Raw genomic sequence first — 10,656 nt, 5'->3', positions numbered from 1 at the left:
GAGAATAATGCTCAGGTGTATTGTAGGATACCTAGCTATTGGATTTGCCTGATGTTTTCCCTATTAGGAGACTGGAATTGTGGGTGTGGGGAAGAAGTCTGCAGCGTCCTCCTCATCACAAGGAGGGTATCAAGGGTCTAATGCTCTCCTCTTGACCTGTGCCCAGTGATGCTGACACTGCTCACCTGGCTTAGGTGCTATTTGTTAGGTGTCTCCACTGTGAAGTTACTCTTTTTTTGCCCTCTTGCCATGATGTACTTTTTGGAAGAAAGTCACTGTGCATGGCCCACCTTTAAGGAGCGGGGTTTAATCAGGTGCAGCAGTGGATGGCAATAACTTCAGCACCAAGGAGGCTGACACAGGAGAATTGCAAGTTTGAGCCTAGCCTGGGCAATTTAAATAAGAAGTGGAAAGGGCTGAGGTTGGGGCTCAGTGGTAGAGCATGCCTGGATTCCATTCCTAGCACTAAAAAAAGAAAGAGCACAGAGGGCAAATATTTACATAAGCTGTTTGGAATTCTTCTATACAGGTGACTTTTTTTTTCTTTTTTCTTTTTTTTTATAATAATATTCAAATATAATAGAACTCAACCAAAGCAAAACTGAAAAATACTTAAACATTTTTCCATATAATTAAAAAAAAAATCTCAAGCATTAAGACATCAGAAGATGTGATTTGTTTTAGAAAGATTTTCAAAACTAATATCGAACAAATAGTGGTCTGGAGAAAAAATTCTAATTAACTAGTAGACTCCATATAGGTCAAATTTTTTTAAATTTAAATTTCAATACAGTCATGTGACACATGATGGAAATATAATCTGAGAGATACGTTATTAGGCAATTTTATCCATGTGTATTGCAAAGTACCACACAGAATGCCAACTTCTAAGTGCAAACTGAAAAGGTATACATCAGTCATCTGGGATGGCCCCTTGATATTATCCAAATATGCAGTTAAACACGAGATACATGAGGCTACCGCTGACACAGCAGCACACTGATTTACAGTAAACTCTTTTATATAAGTAGGATGCTCTAAAGGATGAAAAACACAGCATGTTATGATAAGTACCTAAAACAGTGACAGTCATTTATCATACTATCGAGTACTGTGTTCTGTACATAGTTGTATGTGCTTCTTCTGGAAAAATACCCTCCTCTCCTTTGATCTCAATGACTCTTCCTCCCCAACCCACTGATGAGCTCCAGCCTAGTCTCTATCTACATCTCTTCCTACAGTTTTTTTTTTCTTCCTACAGTTTTAAACACAATCTATATACGGGTTCTTTCCAGATATCAGCCTGTAACCTGATCTCTCCCCTTCCCCTCCTGCCACCCCCACCCCTTTGAACCTTTTCCTCTTATTCCAAACTATCCATCATTCACCCCAATCATTTCAATCCCCAATCACACTTTCAGTTTCCCACACCAGAGAAACCACTCAATATCCACACATGCATGTCCCATCTATTCCATCCAAGAGAATGGCCTCAATATGCATCCATCCAGCTGTAAGTGTCTCCAGTTTCTCACTCTCCATGGCTGAGCAGCACTCCATTCCATAAAAAAACCACATCTTCTGTATCCAGTCTCCAGTTGATGGGCACCTGGGCTGTCTCCAAGCTTTAGCCACCACAAACTGTGTCGCCATAAACATGGGTGCACATGTATCACTGTGGTATGATTCCTCTAATTCTTTTGGGAAGATACCCAGCAGGGGGACAGCTGGGTCAAATGGGACCACTAAGCCCAGCTCTTTGAGGTGTCTCCATACTGACCTCCACAGTGGTTGCACCCGTCTGCACTCCCACCAACAATAGAGAAGGGCTCCCTTCTCCCCACACCCCTGCCATCATTTGTCACTGAATATTTTCTCTACAACAGCCACTCCCTCTGGGGTGAGGTGGAATCCCAGTGTTGTTTTCATCTGCATCTCTCGAATAACCAGTGATGCCGAACATTTCCTCATATATTCATCCACTGCCTTCGCCTCTCTGCCCAAGAAATGTCCATTCACCCCAGATGCCCATCCTTGAATTGGGTCTCTGAATCTGGGGGATCCGATCCCCTTCAGTTCTTCACATATTCCAGACAGCAGTCCCCTGTCCAAGATGCAGCTGCTGAAAACCTTTTCCCACATTGTAGGTTGTCTCCCAGCTCTGTTGGTGGTTTCTCCTGCAGCGCAGAAGCCTTTCAACAATATGAGATCCCAGTTGTCGATTCCCTGTGCTAGTTCCCGTGCTACTGAGGTTCCGTTCACAAAGTCTTCTCCTATGCCAATGTCCTCAAGAGTTCTACCCAACCCATCCTCCAACAGATTTAATGTTTCTGTCTTAACATTTAGATCTTCAATCCACTTCGATCCTAGTTCAGCGCATGGTGATAGGCCCGGGTCCAGTCTGAATCCTCAGCAGGTTGAAATCCAGCCTTTCCAACACCACTCTTTAAATAGGATATCCTTCCTCTGATGAGGATGGCCAGCCCCTCCATCAAAGATGAGGTGGCTGAGCATATCTGTAGCCGTTTCTGCATCTTCCAATCTATTCCACTGATCCTCAGGTCTGCCTCCCCGCCAGCACCATGCTGCCTCCATCACAGTAGCCCTGCAGTACAGTTTCAAGCTGGGGACCATAATACCTCCAGCCATGTCTCCGCTGCCCAGAATTTCCTTAGCTATTCTAGGTCTCCTCTGGCTTCAAAGAAATTCCGGGATTGCCCTCTCCAGCCCTGCAGAATACACTGGTGGGATCCCAATTGGCACCGCATCAAATCCACACAGCAGTTTTGGAAGCATGGCCACCCCCACCACACTGATTCCTCCTACTCAGGAACAAGGGATGTCCCCCCATTTTTGCACATCCTCCTCGATCTCCTTTTTCAAAGTGCCGTAGCTTTCAGTGTAGAGGTCTTTTGCTTTCTTTGTTAGATTGTTTCTTAGATATTTCATTTTTTGGATGCTATTGTAAAAGGAATTGTTTCCCTAATTTCTCTCTCAGTGAGTCTATTATTTGTATATGAAAAGGCTATTGCTTTTTGAGTGTTGACCTTATATCCAGCTACTCTACTGAATCTGTCAATTAAGTCTAGAAGTCTTTTGGCAGAGTATTTTGGGTCTTCTATGTAAAGTATCAAATCATCAGCAAATAATGACAGTTTAACTTCTTCCTTTCCTATCTTTATTCTCTTTAGTTCTTTCTCTTTTCTAAATTTCTTTATTTAGCAATTTATATCAGTATGGATTCAGGGTGTTTTTCTGTGCATGGTGATTTTTGTAATCTAGGCTTGCAAGGGAATAGATTTAATACAGGACACATAATTTACAGGATTATTTTATAATATTCACCCAAAAAGCCAAATGCAGAGGAGTGCAAGAGATCTGTTCACACACTAGAGACCTAAAGAACCCAGCCGAGGGCCTGGATCCCAGGGCCACGTCCCACATAACTCCAGCCCAAGGCCTAGAGCCCATGGCAACAGGTGAAGGGTCTGTGCCACCAGGCAGAGGGACCCGCACTGGAGCCCGGAAGCAAAGCTCAACGTGAAGACCAGAATTCCCCTGACAAGAACAGCAGCAGTCCATGGGAGGGCGAGGGCAAGGACCAGAGTTTCTCTGACTACTTGAACAGCCTGTTTCACATCAGGAAAAACAGCTGAGGCAAGCACTTACAGGAAAATCAATAGCACACAATCTTCCCCTCTAGTTCTCTTTTTATGCTGTTGGCAACAATCCTCAGGTTGGTCTCCCATGTCCAGAACCACGCTAACTCAGTCCAGCTGGGCATACCAGTTGACCAGTAGTTATCCCCCCACCAGCGCAGGGATAATCTGATACTATTTGCTTTTGTTGCTCAAATCATTCTAGCTGTGGCTGTCAGAAGTTCTTGCAGTTGATTCCTGTGGATGTATCCCTTCATCGTGGGTTAGTTTTTCTCTTTCCTTCGCTCTCTCTTCTTTTCTCTGAGTACAGTATTTCATTACTCTCTGGTTGCATAAATTTTAGAATCTTCTCATTAAAATCCCATTAAAAATCTTGCAGGTTCTGCTCATGCATTGAATCTACAAATCGACTGGGGAAAGGACATATCTTTCAAATACGTATTAAAATCTTTTTCTGCTGTGTAGTTTTTATTGTATTATAGGTATTCTTTATATACTCTTGAATTTCATCAAACTGAGTCTATTGATAGGCAAAAGATCTTACTGTTACAGCAGTCAAATGGAGCCTGCCAAGTCACACACCCCAGCTCTTCTTTTCAAATCTGCTGCTGTGCACTTTGAATTGTAGCAGATCGACTTCGCTTACTGGATATTTGCTGCCATCTGGTGGACATTTCTCTTCATTGCCAGCTGGGGAAATCCCCATTTGGAATGGCACAATTAAGAGTTTAGGACAAACAAGGCTTCCTTTCTTCCCTTGCTAGAAAGTAGTTCCAGGGTTCACAGCTGAGACCGTGTGAGAGCTGAACACAGGCCCTTGGGAATGCAGTTTGGAGCTCCAAACTGGTATAAGGAGTGCCAATTTTCCTAGGGTCTATCTTAGTTTGAATTTTTAGGATATCTAGTCCACCTCCACCTTTCCCACCTTTTTGTTTGTTTGTTTTTTGTTTTGGTACAGGAGATCGAACTCGGACCTTCCGCTTGCGAGGCAGCCGGCGGAACGCCCGGCCCCTTTTCCACCTTTCCTCTTTGGAATGCAGTCATAATTTATGATGAAGTGCATTGGAAGTCGTGAGTATATTTTTCGAGAATTTCATGGTATACTTAGAGATGATTACACACATTCAAGAAGTCATAGGGTGGGGACATCTTATAGTAAAGTAGCGCCTTTCAAATCTGCCTGCTCTTGAGAACCAGGCACGGGATGCAGTAAGCCTCGGGGAGGCTCCTCCGCAGGTTGACAGAGCAAGGCTGTCTGGGAAACTGTCCCGGGTGGCCACGCTGTGGCCATGGTGACAGTGCACTGGCCCGCTCTGAGGCTCTGAGGAAGATGAGGCTTCCTGAGACTGTTTCCAGGCTTGGGCCACCTCCCTGTCCCTATGGGTCCCATTAGTCAGGGCTCAGCCTTGGGCAGAAGCCAAATGCCCCAGCTGTTATTAAAATAAATAATATTTAATAGTAGTAACAAAGTTTCCAGAGGCTTGGAGTTAATTCAGGAAGAATGTTGATCTGTTTTCTACACAGCAGCAGACTCCTCTCAGGGACCCACACCATGCCTTGGCCCACACCCTACACTTTGCCATTTCTCTTGGAGTAGAAGCCAGAGTCCTTCCCTTGGCCCTCAAGGCTCTGCATGACTCCTCCCCCAGCCACATTTGCTTAGCCCTGCTCCTCAAGATCAACAAGAATGTCCTGCCTCAGGGCCTTTGCTCCTCCTGCCTCGGTGCCTGGAAAGTTTGTCAGATGGACTCCTTCCCTCACCTCCCTCAGTCTGAGCCCCTCGCCTTTGGAACTCCATGGCTGTTCCACACTGTACTTTTTTCCCATCTGCTCTCCTCTAACTTTTTGGGGGGGAGGGTGCATAGGGCAGGGTAAGGTCTTACTATGTACTATGTTCTAGCTAGATTCAAACCAGTCATCCTCCTGTCTCACCCTCCCAGAGTGCTGGAATTGTAGGCCCGATCCCCCTTCTATATTTTTATTTGTTGCTTTGTCTCTTCCCTGGACAGTATGCATTCTCCATCAGGGCAGGGATTTAATTCATTCATGTTTTTGGTACTGGGGATGGAACCTAGGGCTTCATCATACTAGGCAAGTGCTGTACTACTGAGCTTCTTCCCCAGTGCCCAGCCTGTTCTAAATTTTGTCTTGGGAAGAGGTTTTGCTAAGGTGCCCAGGCTGACTTCAATCCTCCTGCCTCAGCCTCCTGAGAAGCTGGGATGAAGGGATGAACCACCATGCCCAGTTTTTCTTAAAATGGAAAGTTCTTCTTTACTGAAGATATTAAATGGGAGGGTATAGACATAGGAAATAAGAAAGACCGCATAAATTTACAAATTAAAGATCTGTTTCCATGATAAAAATTAACATTATTTAACATTATTAACAACATTATTTAAGCCATAGTTCTGATAAAAAGATGTTTTATAGTTTTTTTTTTAAAGTTCAATATAAAAAATAAGTTCAATATTAGTGCCTGGCACACAATGGATGCTCCATAAAAAGAAATAAGTAAGGCCAGGACTGTAATCCCAGTATGCTGGGAGGCCAAGGCAGGAGGATTGCAAGTTCCAGCCCAGCCTAGGCAACCTAGCAACTTAGAAAAAACTTGACCCAAAGTAAAAAAAAAACAAAACGGGGCGGGTGGTGGTGGTGGAGCTGGAGCTATGGCTTAGTTTGAAGTCTTTGGGTCTAATCTCTCATACTGGAAAAATACTTTTTAAAAGGAAGAAATGAACGAGAAGTCTGCCTTGGTAATGTACCCTTGGGTACCCATTGGGCAGGAGGCAGTGGCGCAAAGGCCCTGGGACTCTCAAAGAACCCCATGTGGGAAGGGGAAGATACCTGTGAAGGAGGCTCCTCTTCTCTTTCCAAGGACATAGAGCCATGTAAATTCCGATGCTTATTGATGCCCAGGGCCCCAGGCCAGGGAGAGTGGCCCAGGCCCAGAAGTTCCTAGCAAGGACAGGCAGGAGCCTCCACTCTATCCACATGGCCCCGTGGTCTTCACCCACCATGGGCTCTGCCAAGGCCAGGGCTTGGGTTGGGACCTTGAGCCCTGGGTGGGCCTGGGAGAATGAACTGGGGCAGTGGAGAGCAAGGTGGGGAGGGCACATCTGGGGACAATAAGGGTGTTTTAGTTTCTGTCTCTTCCTTCCCTTTCTTCCTCCCCCAGCGTTGACTGCTCAAGGCATAATGCTCACTGCAGAAAATTCATAAATAAGAAAAGAACAAAGAAAATCTCACCATCCAGAGGCAAGCCTTGCTATAACATTGTAGCATGTATTCATGGAGTATATTTTTGGCATTATTAATTTTTCATTATGCACAATACATGAATATGTTCTTCTTGTAAACAACTAAAATGTTCTAGATAGATCTCAACTCTGTTTGCAGCCAGTTTCACTCCTGGTCCCTCTTTTTCTTTCCGAGCCCTTACTTTCCAGAAGACCAATGAACTAGGGGAAGACACTTCATTCCACACTGTTCTTTATGTAGAGAGAGAGAGGTAGAAATCTTTGGATTTTTTTTTTTAACATACAGGGGATTGAACCCAGGGCTTTTGCACTGAGCTACATCCCAGCCCTTTTCTTTGTTTTGAATTTTTGCTCCTTATGGAACACAGACTGACCTTGAACTCACTAGGTAAACCAGACTGGGCTCTAACTCACCAGGATCCTCCTACCTCAGCCTCCAGATTGCTGAGATTACAGACCTGCTCCACCACATATATCTCTCAGCCCTTTTTAAAATTTTGGAGACAGGGACTCCCTAAGTGTCCAAGCAGCCCAGGCTTGGCTCCCATTTGTAGTCTTCCTGACTCAGCCTCCTGTAGTTCTGGGATTACAAACATATGCCACCACATCTAGTTTAAACTTTTCTTTTTATTAGTTAGAATTATATTGTAAACTCTGCTTTGTGTTTGCATTTTCCCTTCTCATATGTGAGTACTTTTGGTGTATGCTTCCATATGCACCTACACAAAATGTATTATTTCATTACCTTTAAAGTTTGCCCAAGCCCTGTTGGTTATTTGACTGTGCAGCTTGTGTGATAGACGGACTTAGGGCAAAGAGGCTGGAGTGCACGCTCTGGAGTGCAGCACAGAGATCTGAACCCTGTGTGACTTCCCAGCCATGTGACCCAGCCTTGTGACCCACACAGGTTACTTAATCTCCCTGGGCTTCACTTGTCTTCTTTATACAGGGGGCTTTCAGGAGTTAATGTCTTTCCTCCTCCGAGAGTAGCCATGAGGCCAATGGGATCACACATGACAACTATGAGAGGCAATGCCACCTTGTACAGTGCTAAGCTAAATGTTAGGTGTGACCCTTTGGTTACTGTGGACAGGGCCCTCTAGGTGTTGGGTGGGGACACAGCATGATAGCTAAGAGCTCAGACTCTTCAGCAAGATCCACTGGGTTCAAATGGGGGAAGCGCACCAGTGCCCTGCTCTTGGGCAGGTACCTTAGCATCTCTTCTCTTTATCTCTAAAGTGGCTTCAGAGTAGTGCCCATTCCATGGAGCAAGAGTTATGCTAATGGGCCTGAAGGACTTAGAAAAGCTCCTGACCCTGAGTGTTAGCTGGCACAGTGGACCCTGGAGTTACGACTGGCCTGACATATGAACAACTTGGGCTATTACTGGAATTTTAGTTTTAACTTTCATACAAAGTCTTGCACTAGAACCCAAATGCCAGCCCCTTGTGCTTCCAGATGGTCTCAGATACAGTTTAACCCTTCAGGAGTTCTAGAAGGAAGATTCCTTTCTGTGGGGGGTTAATTGAGAAATCCTGGGCCAATGTCTCTCCAAGGACACTGAGATCTGCCTATGTACAGGAGAGAGACTTTGAAGGCTGTGTAGAGGAGCCTGACCCTCAATTGACCAACTTGAGTTATATCCAGTCCTTGTGAATGAACTGAGTTTGTAAGTCAAAGGTCCACTGTAATTTCCTTTTTATCTCCTGCCTATTGGCTCCAAGAAAATATGATGCAGTCTTCAGAGCCTTTTTCCTACTAGTAGACATTTAGGCTTTTCACTCACTTCCTTTCTCATACAGTTTCCCTACCCAGAAGTGAAATTGCTGGGTCAATATGAACGTACATTTTAATTTCTTAACATTTAAAAATCCATGTATAGACCTATTATTTTAAGTACTTGGATTCACGGTCTTAACTATTTTTTTCACTTAGCTACATAGTGTAATTTCTTTCTTTCTTTTTTTTTTTGTAGTGTAATTTCTAAATATCAATAAATATCCCAGTGCATTTTTTTCATCCTTTTCTTTGGAAAGGGGTCATGTGGTCTCCAGCTCCTAGGCTCAAGTGATTCTCCTGCCTCAGTCTCTTGAGTGGCTGGGACTGCAGCACATGTCACCATACCTCACTATTTTATCTTTTTTTTTGGTACCTGGGATCGAACTCAGGTCCTTGCACTTGCACAGCAGGCGGCGAAACCACTGAGCTAAATCCCCGGTCCCTATCTTTTAGTGCTCACTTTATTATGCAAAAATCTTAAAATACACAGAAGTGGAGAGAGTAGTATAGCAATTCCCACAGACCCATCCCCACTTATGCATGCGTCAGCCTTGTTCTGTGCTTCATGAAGCACTGTTAATGATGGCACAGTGCACACTGTATGTGTGTATCATAACTTAGGAAGCCCCTTCCTTCCTGTTGGCAAATGAAGATGATTTACTTTATTGTTCTACAGAAATAGGACTTCAGTAGACAGGAGAAGATGGGAGGTTTTGCCCACTCATCACTCAGCCCAGCGCTGCCCTCTTTTCCCTGCAGACCTCCTCCACCGGCTCAGTGTATGGAGCTGTCCCACTCTGGCTTCTCAGATGCAGAGCCTGGGACAGGGGCATGGGGCTCACTGAGGGCAGGAAGGAGAGCAGGAGGGAGGGAGGGAAGCGGACTGTGGAAGAGAAAAGGGGACCTCTAGCCATGGCAGATCCTCTTGGGTGCTCTGGGACCAAACTCTCCCCTTGGGACTGTCCCTCCGAGATGCAGGAGGTGGGCTTCTGTGTCGTCTCAGTCACTGGCTGCCCCAGCCCTGGGCTGTAGCCTGGTGGGCATGGCAGGAAGGGACAGTCATGGGGCCAGGTGGTGACCACAGCCCCCAGCAGCTGGGCACGGTTACAGCCTGTGCAAGCTACATAAGTCTGCCCACCCACATCTTGCCTCTGAGGTCCCTGCTGACACCCACATGAGGGGGCTGCTTCATAGCAGCCTCTGTGAGGTGAAGACTGGGGAGGAGGCAGGAAATGAGTTCCTTCCCCTTTTCATAGCTTGCTGCAGACCACAAATACCCAGGCTTAGGCTGCAGTGGACATAGAATGAGATGAAAGATCAGCCATATCAGGGCCCAAACAGGATTTTAAATAGAAACACACAGAGCCAGTGAAGGGGAGGCAGGAGGAGACAAAGGGGAAGTAGAGGGGAGATAAGCCTGGCTCATGGCTATGTAAAAAGCCATGGAGGGCTGGGGATTTAGCTCAGTGATTCAGTGCCCACCTCGAAAGTACAAGGTCCCGAGTTCGATCCCCAGTACCAAAAAAAAAAAAAAACGATATAGAAAAAGCCATGGAGGAGGCAAGAGGCATAAGTCTAGGCTGCTGCTGTCTGTCAGGGGGAAAAGGCAGCCTCAAAAATGTCAGGTTCAATGCACAGGGGAGGGTGAGGTCTTATGGGGTAAAATTTCCTCATTCCTAGAAGCTGGGGTCACTTTAAAGGGGGCAGCCATTTCCAAGATGGCCCCCAGGAGCCATGTGGGAACATTGCCTCAGTGTTCCCCAAAACTCAGGTTTCTCAAGATTTGGTTTCTTTTTTATACTTGTTTTTGTTTTGTTGTGTGTGTGTGTGTGTGTGTGTGTGTGTGTGTGTGTGTGTGTGTGTGTGTGTATGTTTGAGACAGGGTCTGGCTATATAGTTCAGGCTGGCCTCAAACTCACAGCAATCCTGTCTCAGCCCCCTGAGTGCTGGGATTACAGGCA

The 10,656-nt window shown here is 45.5% G+C and overlaps 1 protein-coding gene across 1 annotated transcript in view; it reads left to right on the top strand.

Moving 5' to 3' along the window:
• Nucleotides 1-4,440: 4,440 nt before the first annotated feature.
• Nup93 (nucleoporin 93) overlaps nucleotides 4,441-10,656 on the top strand; it is a 138,161-nt gene continuing 131,945 nt past the window's right edge. The window contains exon 1 of the mRNA XM_021257019.2: nucleotides 4,441-4,730. The gene's annotated coding sequence lies outside the window, so the exon portion shown is untranslated. The remainder of the gene's footprint in view (nucleotides 4,731-10,656) is intronic.

The sequence above is a fragment of the Heterocephalus glaber genome, unplaced genomic scaffold (assembly GCF_053883595.1).
Source record: "Heterocephalus glaber isolate CG9 unplaced genomic scaffold, H.glaber_assembly_v1.0 deba00000071, whole genome shotgun sequence".
Classification (NCBI taxonomy): Eukaryota; Metazoa; Chordata; class Mammalia; order Rodentia; family Bathyergidae; genus Heterocephalus; species Heterocephalus glaber.
The sequence above is the reverse complement of the archived record's forward strand: the minus strand, read 5'-3'. Positions and strand labels throughout refer to the sequence as shown.